This window comes from Sturnira hondurensis, unplaced genomic scaffold (assembly GCF_014824575.4).
Source record: "Sturnira hondurensis isolate 20B ecotype Veracruz unplaced genomic scaffold, ASM1482457v3 Scaffold0022566, whole genome shotgun sequence".
In the NCBI taxonomy this organism is placed as follows: Eukaryota; Metazoa; Chordata; class Mammalia; order Chiroptera; family Phyllostomidae; genus Sturnira; species Sturnira hondurensis.
In genome coordinates, this window is record NW_028095197.1 from 10486736 (window position 1) to 10497776 (window position 11041).

The 11041-nt window shown below is 48.6% G+C and overlaps 1 pseudogene; it reads right to left on the reverse strand.

Annotated features, from left to right (window-relative positions):
• Nucleotides 1-755: 755 nt before the first annotated feature.
• On the reverse strand, nt 756-6860 carry LOC118979852 (eukaryotic translation initiation factor 4E-like; annotated as a pseudogene).
• Between the last annotated feature and the right edge of the window lie 4181 nt (nt 6861-11041).

The window sequence follows — 11041 nt, forward strand, 5'->3', positions numbered from 1 at the left end:
ACTGTCTGCAGTATACCATTTTGAACCAGCAAAGGATGCTCCTGCACACAGTGGAACACAGGCAGAGTTCTTATCCTGTAAGGTAGAGAGATGCAAGTTCTTTTTTTTTTTGACATCATGGGTGGGTAAATGTGTTTGTAATGGCAATTCCTCTATACTCTTACAGAGGGGGCCAAGAACATGTTTATGGATTCTGGGGATGATGTATACTGTAATGCTTTGATTGGGATAAGTGGGCACTCTCGCAAAAAAAGTTTTAAAAAATGAACACAGATGAATAAGATAAGGGTGAATGAGACTTCTCTTATATCTTAGCAACATTTATTTATTTATCTATCTATCTATCTATCTATTTATTTATTTATTTAAATCCTGCCCAAGGACATGCTCATAGATTTTAGAGAGAGGGGAAGGGAGAGAAAGAGGGAGAGAAACATAGATGTGAGAGAGGAACACCAATTGGTTGCCTCTCCTACATGCCCTGAACTTGCAACCTAGGCATGTGCCCTGACCTGGAATTGAGTCAGTGACCTTTCACTTTGTGACATACCAACTATGCTCCAACCAAGTGAGCCTCGCCGACCAGGGCATATCTTTGCAACAGTTAGATGGAAAATAAACCTCACAGTTTTCCTTTACAAAAAAAACCCCAACAATTTAAATGCAGTCCACTATGGTTTTGAAGAGACTTGCTTCTGCTCCCAAATCTTGATTGCTTGATGTAGTTTCTATGAAAACACTCAGAACGTGTCTTCTTAAACAATAAACCACTCATGGAGTGGAGTCATGGAGCCACTCTTAGTAGGTGGGTCTGCATGAGACTGATAACCAACCACTACCTTTGGAGGAAGTTCTAACCTTTCCTTGCACACCCTCCCTATACGTGAACAGCTCCTCTGTCTCCACATGCAGTCGTCCCTATCGCTGCCTTATCACCTTTAGCACTAGCACCAGCCACAGCTCCACCTACATAGGCACTGTCGTCATCAAAAGATTCTCCAATAAGGCACAGGTGTCTCTAGCCAAAGTTGATCAAGGGCACTTCATCTCTGCTGTTTATTCAATGGGATTAGCCATTGTCCTCTTCCTTTGTTTTTTGCATCTTCCCACATAGGCTTAACACCGTGCTAAACAGTGAGTAGTCGCAGCTGTGAGTTAAATGACCTGACATTTGGATACGGTTGCACAGAGTGCAGAAGCCTTCAACGGTATCAAACTCAGAGATGGGCAGAAGGCTTGCTTGCCAAGCTTTGCTTTTATCATTTAAAAAAACCAGAGTGCCCATCTGTTCTGTAAAGGATGTGTACCATAGTGTTCTGGGTTAGCAACCTCACGGTTAGAGTCTGTTTTCTTCTGTAGGTCGGGGATTAGGAGGTTGCCATCTTAGGTCCATCCCTTCCATTTAAAAAAAGAAATGACACCCACAACTGCACACTCCTGGCCATTGAACTCACCCGTCTGGGTCACACAGAAGCTCATTCCTAGGAGCCTAAGTATGTGTCCTTGTTGTACAGGTGGGATTTCTTCACTGAAAAGCAGTTGTGGGAGAAATCAGATAAGAAATGCCAGGCCTGGCCCTGGTTGGTGTGGCTCAGTGGATTGAGTGCTGGACTGTGAACCAAAGGGTCACCGGTTCAATTCCCAGTCAGGGCACATGCCTAGGTTGCAGACCAGGTCCCCAATAGGGGGTGCTTGAGAGACAACCCCATGTTGATGTTACTCTCCCTCTCTTTCTCTCTTCCCCTCTCTAAAAATAAATAAATCAAATTTAAAAAAATAAATAAATGCTAGGCTTGGTAGTGGCTCATTTGTAAGGCACATGCTGACCAATAAACCCAGGCATTATAGCCGTGCACAGAGGGGGACAGGAAGACAGGTTTTTTCTTGTAGCTCCCCTGATTTCTTGGGGAGCTGCTGGGTCAGCCCCCAGGGAGGCCTTGCTGGGGTGCCAAAGTCTCCCATGGGCAGGGGGCTTCTCACCCATGAAGCAGGTCCACACTCACTGTTTGCATCTGAGCCGTGCAGCTGCCCTGTGGGCTGCTGGGAGGAATTGTTTTCTCTGCGTTTCTGATGTGGAACCTGAAGTCCAGAGAAGTCAGAGTTTCTCTGAAAGACTGGGAACTGCAAGTTTTCAACCAAGGGCTTCTGAGTGCACCCAGGGCTCCCTTGCTAACCAGTCTGCTTGGGAAAATCCAGAGTCTCTCACATAGGACAACATTCTGCCTTGGATTTTCAGTTCAGAGGTAGAAACCAAACAAATTGGGAGTCAGCAGCTGCAAAAGGGACAAATCATGCTAAAGACAGACGTGACCATTGAATCATTAAAAATTGACTGTCCTGCTCTGGTCTCCTCCGGTTCTGCCTTTAAACTCCAAGTCAGGCGACAATGCTTCCTCCCTACAGCCTTCTGGGACCCCCCTCCCTGACCCCCTTCCCAGGCCCTCGGATCGGGTGGATTCTGGTCCTCGGGGACCATCTTTCCATGTTCTGCGTGTCTCTACTGCAGTTCTCACACTGTATTGGTGTTTGCTCATTTATACAATCCTTTGGTCCTGTGTTCAGTGGGTTCCTCAAAGGCAGGGCACCCATCCCAGCGGTGCGGCGCTGCTGCAAGTGAGCCAGGGTGGCCCAGGTAGCTGCGCAGCAAAGGTGCCCATCTGGGGCTGGGCTCCAGGCAGTGGTGACTGCAGAACCAGGGAGGGGCCTCCAGCAGCGACAGCAGCAGCCAGAAGCTGAGGAGTGGGCAGTGTGGAAGCTTCTAGGGCAGTGGGTAGTTTTCGAAGAAGTCTGAGAGCCATAGACCTAGGGTTTGGGATCAGGATTCAAGTCTTTTGGGTTGGGGTTTAGGGACTTCAGTCATCTGAGGCAACGGAACTGCTGCAGGGTTGGAACGGGTACCAGGAAGGAGTCAAAGCCCTTCCCTGCAGGTCCAGCTGCTAGGTCCTGTCCTCTGACCACCCTCAGAGAAGGTGGCCATGGAGATCGGGGGCCACCTCAGCTGTGGGGACAAGAGAAGGGAAGGGCAGGGCAGGGGAGGGGAGGGGAGGAACAAAGAAGAGTGAAGACAAGAGAAGTGAAAAATCAGGCAAGACATTAAGAATTCCCCATTTTCCTCACTTCCAAAAGGTGAAAGTGAAGTTTGGAGAAGTTAAAATACGAAGAACAGAAGGCGATGTCTGGTTTGGAAATTGCTGTGACCCAGATGCTCAGGTAAGGGGGTGCCCGACTTTCACATGGAGTTTCGTGCAATTCCTGCAGTAGGAAGACTGTCTCCTTCCTCGTGCACAGCAACCTCCATTCCGCTGCTGCCCAGCTGCCCTCAACCATCACTCTGACCCCAAGACAGGCTGGCGTCCAGAAGGCATATTGAGCAACCAAGCTCACATCTTACCAAACCATCTGGATTTTACTTTCTAGGTAAAAAGTTATCAGTCATGGCCACTGCAGTTAACTTGAAAGACATGGGCCATTGTCATCGCCTCTGGAAGGAAAGCGCCCAGTCCTTGCATCCTGTCCCCAAGTGCTGGGAACACCAGCTCTCTTACTTGTCTTGGAGCCAGGGGAGCAGAAAGGCCAGTGCAGCACAAAGATGAAGAAATAAAAGAAGTGAACAAGTAGTATTTACTGAGAACCTACAAGGTGCAGACATGGTCCTAGGCCTTTCACGTATATTATTATACACATAGGCGTTTGCACACAGCTGCCTGGGGACATTAGCTTTACTCTCCATGATCACTGGAGGTAGAAGTGGAGGCTCAGTTGCACACAGCAAGAGTAATGGAGTTTGGAGCTGAACCCCCAACTCAGGCCTCTTCGAGATCTTTTCATCTTCTGCACAGTGGAGATACCCAGAGAAGGTTGGCCCTGCCTTTTTGGAGCTGGGATGACAACGCCAAAGGCCACTGGAGCTGCTGTCCCAGACATCCCCACTGCAGTCCATTCTCTCTGGGTGACGTCAGCTGGCACATTTGGTGGGCCAGCCCAGGCACCCAGCGGTGAAGTCCCTGTCCTGGCCCAGGGGCCACATGCTGACAAGCGTGATGCCCCTGGTTCCCTGAGAGGGGAAGAGTGAACCCAGCTGAGAAGATGTGCCGTCTGCACAGGTTTGCTGCTAAGAAAGCCGTGCCAGTCGTGGCAGGGAACTGATGAAAATAATCAGCTGTGAACTCCTAAAAAACAAACAGACCACGGTCCAGAGGTCTGAACACCAGCCCCCTCAGCCAGATGGCCGCAGGAGCCTTGCCAGGGAGAAAACATGATCTCCCTCCCTGAATTTCCTCTTTGTTCTGGTCCCTGTGCTCTTTGGAGGTCACTGGTCCCCCCAGCCCTAGTGCACGCCAGCCACCCGGAGTCTTGTGTTCGGGGAGCTTAAGGCAGCTTTCCCCAGATTAACATTTGGGGACAGGGAATCCAGGCAAAGAAGCAGCTCTCTTGTCCCAGCGTGAGTCACCACAGGCTGGAGGAAGCACACAGCTGTCTGCATCTGGGCTTGGAATGCTGCTTCCCCCTCAGGACACTCCTGAGGAGCCTGGGGCCCCAGGGGTGCTGAGCAGGAAGTCATAGGCAGCACCGCCCTTCGTGGGGAAGGCCTTCTGGACATCTCCATCCTCGCCAAGAGACTTTCACACCCCAGCTATTGGGCAACTGAATGCAAGCTTGTTGCCACGCTAAATTGCGATCGTTCCTAGAGCAAGTGGTGGCTGGCATGTCCTGCCAGCCTCAGCCTCCTCATGGCTCCAGTAAGAGCCAGAGCAAGGCCGGCCTGGGTTTGAGTTTGCGTTCTGCTGCCACGTGAGCTCAGGCAACTTCTTCGTCCCCTCTGAGCCTCAGCGTCTACTTCACTGAGTTTCAGTGAAACTGGCCCATAAGGACATTGTATTTCCGAGGCATGTAGCACAGTATCTGGCACACAGCAGGCGTCCAGTAACACTGCTTTCCTCCCTCCCAGCCCTCTGCTCCAGAGCCTTTTGGTACTAATTTCTTCTGTTATTCATTCCTAATGCTTTCACTGATTCATGGTTCAATATTTCATTCCCAGCTTTTGGCAAAACTATCCTCTGCAGTTTTGTCTTGTCTCTCCTCCATCATTATGTTAGCTACTCTGTTTGCTAGTATGTATTTGACTTGCTAAGCTACTTACCACAAACTCTGTTTGGAAGGAAACTAGGCAGCATATAATTGTTGTGAAGTTGTATTGGGCTCATTTAACTTCCCAGATTAATTAGAACTTCCTCCCCCTATAAGATGTAATGCCACTTAAAAAAAATCTTCATAACAACAAATAAGTCTGTTAATAGGTATCTGACTATAAAGCACATTAGTCAGAATAGGCTGGGTTTTGCTGCAGTAACACACAACTCCCAAATTGGCTTAGAACGGCAAAAGTTAATTTCTCACTTGTGCTATACATGCATTGTATGTTGGTGTGATCTGTGCTCTTCACTGGCTTCCCTTACACACTCAGCGCTCTCCATCTGGAATGTCATTGGTCACTGCAGCCGGGAGGAGGAGACAGAATCACTTACCAGCACTTTAATGCTTCTGCTCAGTAGTAACACAGACCACTTCACATCTCATTGGCTAAAGCAAGTCAGATGGTTTCCCAGCCTCATGGAACCAGAGGCATCCAGTCCTATTGTGTCTGAAAGTAGAAAATAACCAGACACAGTAGTGGACAACACCAATGCCAACTGCAAAGAAACTCAATTTTTTTAAATAGAGGAAATCCTACAGACAAGCAGAAACTCTGGGATTCTTTGCCCCACCCCCATTCACCACTAGGGATTTGATAGTCATTTTAAAAGCACATTGTACCCAGACATTCGCACAGAGAAGTTCCCTTAGCGCCTGCCTTTCTACTTCAGTGGCCTTTCATGTCCAGTGTGCATAAGAACTGTTATCTGACCGTGCACGATCCTTAAGGGTTTCAAAAGCTTTCGGACATATGCTTTTTCCCCTGTGTGTGCTGAATTTAGAACCTAAGCTGTTTAAGATATGACTCTCCAGTATTTAATTGATACTGATGTCTGACTTTATGATTTTGAAAACATGTTGTTGAGGTATGATTGACAAATAAAGAGCTGTCCATATTTAATGTATACAATCTGATGAGCTGGGAGGTAAGTACACATCCATGAAACCATCACTACAGTCTGTACCATAAATACATTCAGCACTTGTAAAAGATTCCTCCCACCCTCTTTAACGTCTTGAGTTTAATCCTACAAAAGTTTGTATCACCTTCTCCTCTGTGCTTCCCTTACAACCTGAGAGGCCATTCCATCTCTGAATCCAGTTGCAATTAATATTTGTTTGATTTTGTGTATGTACTTGCCAATAAGAGTTCATAACTAATTTTTATCCTGAACTCTAAAAAGGTGAGGGGATTAGCCAAAGATCATATATGCATAACCCATAGACACAGACAACAGTGTGAGATGGCCATAGAGAAGGGGGGCAGGGGTGGGGGAGGTCAGCATCTATAATAGTGTAAACAATAAAATAAAATTAAAAAATAAGGAAATATAAAGGTCTTCTACATACATTATGTCCTTTAGTAATTTTCACCATAATCCTAAGGAGTTGGTTTATTGATGGAACATTTCCATCATATCAATGAGCTAATGGAGACTCAGAGAGGGTAAGTGACTTGCCTAAAGACACACAGTATTGAAGTCAGGTGTTGGCCTTTCAGTCTGCCTTCAGATCTGTGGCTTTCCCACCATCCTTAGACCACCCTCTGATCTGGACAAGGGGGTCTTGTTTGGAAGGGGAGTTTAGAGGCACTGACCTTCACCCTGGAAATCTGTGGAAAGCACAAGCGGGAAGGAGAGGCTCAGGTCCCACAAACCCCTCTCCATGCCGTCATCCTACCAGGTAGGGCGTGATGCCCAATGGAAGCCCGGCCTCCGCAGGGACTACTCTGAGCGCACCACATCCCAGAAGCTGCGTGTCCAGGAATTCCTGCCAGTCAGACCTTTATTCTCAGAATAAACATTTCTCTGAAGAGGTCTCCACAGCGGCCAATGTCACGAGCCTACCACGGTTCAGTCCCAGGTGGCAAGATGCCCATTGACCTTGGGGCAATGACAGTGTGAATCACACGTTCACACACTAATTGAACTATAAGTGTGCAACATGTGTGAATGTGCAAGCTGTGTTCTCTATGGGATCAGTGCCTGTGTAAGCCTTTCTTGTCTTGTAGGGTCACCAGACAAAAAACAGGATGACCAGTTAAATTTGAATTTAAAATGAGCAACAAATTATTTTTTTAGTCTAAGCATGCTTTACATTATTATTCACTAAATCTGGCCACTACATCTATCTGTAGGAATGTAAATATAAGTGGGCTGGCTTGTTTGCATCTCAGGGAGCACCTGACTGTGTGAGTGTCTACATGTGTTTCTGGGTGTGTCCCAGGGTCTGTGTGCAAGTTGCAACCCGCCTGATAAGGACGCAGCAGGTGGTTGGGAACAAGTGGCCCCACCGCCCACAGCTCATCTCCCGCCAGGCCAATTCTGCTGGAGCAAGAGAGGACAGCATGGGCCTTGAATGCCAGGCCAGGAACGTGGGCTTTCTCACGAGGAGCAATGGAAAGCTCTAGGCTGAGGAGGGGGCAGACGTAGACATGTGCTAGAGATGTCCCTCTGGCTGTTTTGCAGAGGAAGAACTGGAGAGGGCCACACAGGAGGGAGGCTGAGGAGGCTGACGGATGCCTAGATGAGCGAGGATGAGGGTCTGGGCTTGGGCCTCGGCAGGGGAGATGGTGGGAAAGAGGCAAATTGCAGGACTTGTCCTGTGTTCCTGCGGGGGTGGGGTGGGGAGGAGCTGGAGAGGATGTTCAGTTTCTAGCTCGGGCACCTGAGGGACTGTAAGCTCTTTGAGGATGTGTCTTGCTCCTTTCTTCCTCCTCCTCAATGCCATGCACAGTGCCTGGCATGTAATACCTGCTCTATGGGTATTTACGGTGTGAATGCATGCATGCATGAATGGGGGAAATGGGGGATTCAGGAGGAAGGGGAAGGAGAGGTCTGGGGAGAAGTTTACCTCAGTTATTTGAGGAGACCTTGAGCTTGAAGTTGGCAGCAGGACTTCCCAGGGAGATATCAAGCAGGCAGGCAGCTGGCCATCTGGCCAGTTCAGGAGAGAGGTACAGGCTGGAGAGACACCTTCAGGGGGTGAGAGGGGTTAGGGGAAGTGAAACAACCGGCTGGGGGCAGATTGCAACAGGATGCAGTGAGGAATGAGAGGGCAGTGGCGGAGGTAAGCCTTGGGGCAACGGAAGGAGGAGTGTGAGACGGTCAATAATTACCCCCCAAGGGGGTACCCGCTGGCCTGGGAGCTCCAAGAGGGCCAGGCAAGGGCTGATACGCAGAACACTTAACAGGCACTGGCCAATCAGACCAGGCTGGGTCATGATGGGAGCCAGGTGTGGTGGGTTCCCAACTCTGCTGGGTCATAGAGGAGTCGGGGGAAGGACAGGCAGTGGGCCCTGGGCTGCTGGGGCTGGGAGCAGGGCACCTGGGCCTCTGGGCAGCTGCTTTGTAGCAGCTAAAATATGTAAACATATTTTAACAAGCGGGACGGTTGTATAGAGACAATCTGGCTGCAGGTCAGTTCTGGGGACTGACAGTATCTGTGTATTTCATTCTTGGCTATGGCCTTGCCTTAGAACAGCACCCAGCAGTAAGTACATCACGGTTTACATCTAAATCCTAGCACACGGCCTGACATATAGTAGGCTCTCAATACATGTGCTTTTGTAATCTTTTTTAAATATATTTTATTGATTATACCATTACAGTTGTTCTATTCCCCCACTTCATTCCCCTCCACCTGCACACTCCCTCCCCAACCATTCTCCCCCCCTTAGTTTATAACCACGTGTCTCAAGTTCTTTAGATTCTATATTTCCCCCACTATTCTTGCCCTCCCCCTATCTATTTTCTACCTACCATCTATGCTTTTTTCTGTGCCTTCTCCCCCCTTCTCCTCCTCGCACTCCCCTGTTGCTAACCCTCCATGTGTTCTTCATTTCTATGGTTCCACTCCTGATCTAGCTGTCCTCTTGGTTTGCTTTTGTTTTAGGTGTAGTTGCTAATAACTGTGAGTTTGCTGTCCTTTCACTGTTCATATTTTTCATCTTCTTTTTCTTATATAAATCCCTTTAGCATTTCATATAATAAGGGCTTGGTGATGATGAACTCCTTGAACTTGACCTTATCTGAGAAGCACTTTATCTGACCTTCCATTCTAAATGAAAGCTTTGCTGGATAAAGCAATCTTGGCTGTAGGTCTTTGGATTTCATGACTTGGAATACTTCTTTCCAGCCCCTTCTTGCCTGTAAGGTCTCTTTTGAGAAATCAACTGACAGTCTGATGGGTACTCCTTTGTAGGTGACTGTCCCCTTATCCCTTGCTGCTTCTAAGATTCTCTCCTTCATTTTAGTCTTGACTAATGTAATGATGATGTGCCTTGGTGTGTTCCTTCTTGGGTCCAACTTCTTTGGGACTCTCTGAGCTTCCTGGATTTCCTGGAAGTCTATTTCCTTTGCCAGACTGGGGAAGTTCTCCTTTATTATTTGTTCAAATACGTTTTCCACTCGTGGCTATTTCTTTCCCCCTTCTGGTACCCCTATAATCTGGATGTTGGAACATTTAAAGATGTCCTGAAGGTTCCTAAGCCTCTCCTCATTTTTTTGAATTCTCATTTCTTCATTCCTTTCTGGTGGGATGTTTTGTTCTTCCTTCTGGTTCATTCCATTGATTTGAGTCCCAGTTTCCTTTCCATCGCTATTGGTTTCCTGGACATCTCCCTTCATTTCAATTAGTTTAGCCTTCATATGTTCCTCTAATTTGTGACTATAATCAACCAGTTCTGTGAGCATCCTGATAAACAGTGTCTTGAGTTGTGCTTCTGAGAGGCTGGCAATTTCTCGGTTGCTTAGAGTTATCGGCTCTGGGACTTTGAGTTCTTCTTGAGTCATCTTTTGGGCTGTTCGTGCCTGTTACGTATCAGGATCAGAGCCCTAGGTGTTCACCAGAGCAGGGCAACTAAGTCGCTGGGTTGTGATGTTGTATGTGGGGGCGGGGTCAAAGAAGGAAAATGGCTTCCCATCTGCCGCCTGCCGCCTAGGCCTCCACCGGCGCCGCAGCTGCCACCGTCACCAGGCCCATGCATTTCGTTCCACTGCACTCGAGTGTGCCACCGTCATCAGCCCTCCACCACTGGGGCCCGCGTGGTCTGTCTCACTGTGCACGAATGTGCGACCGGGCCACTTGTGGGTCAGTCTGCCCCACACCCCGACTGGGTCCGGGCCACTTGAGTGTCTAGGTCTGGGGCCCTGTCCTGCCCGACCCAGCTCCGCTGCTGGCTCCGCCCCTCTTACCGTCCCCGTTGAACGGTTCGTCGTCATCGGACTTCCGTATAATTCAATTTTCTGGTCTTTGGCTGTGTCTTTGTTCTCCAAACCTTTGTTGTATTCAAACTTGGTTGTGGGAGAAGGCACAGTGTTTCCACCTATGCCTGCATCTTGGCGGAAGTCCAAAAGAGCTGCTTTTGTAATCTTTTCAGGGAAAAAAGATGCCTGCCTCCATAGTTCCAAGGAATTTCCTCTCCTGAGCAGTTTTTCTATTTTAGGGAATCACATTTCCTTTCACTTAGGCAGACACGTCCTTTCTGCCACTGAATTCCTGGGAATTTCAAAGGCACAGGGCCTGCAAGCTTGCTGCAGGCCACCGGATAGTGGGAGCCCAGGCGAACAACGGCCCGATCTCCAGGGACAAGGGATGGCTGCAGTCAGGGTCGCCCCTCTCACAGGCCCCGCTTCCCACTGACACAGCCCCGTCATCAGTCAGGACCCAGGGGCTTCTCCAGGGCCTGGTGCACTCTCTGTGCCGTGTGTGTTCAATGTGATTATTTTTGTCATTACTGTCCCTGAACCCAGTGTTTCCTCAGATTGAATCACCTCTGTGACTCTGAAGTTCGGTTTAGTTTATTTTATCCAAACTTCAGACTAAGACCTCAGTAAGGACTTTGGCT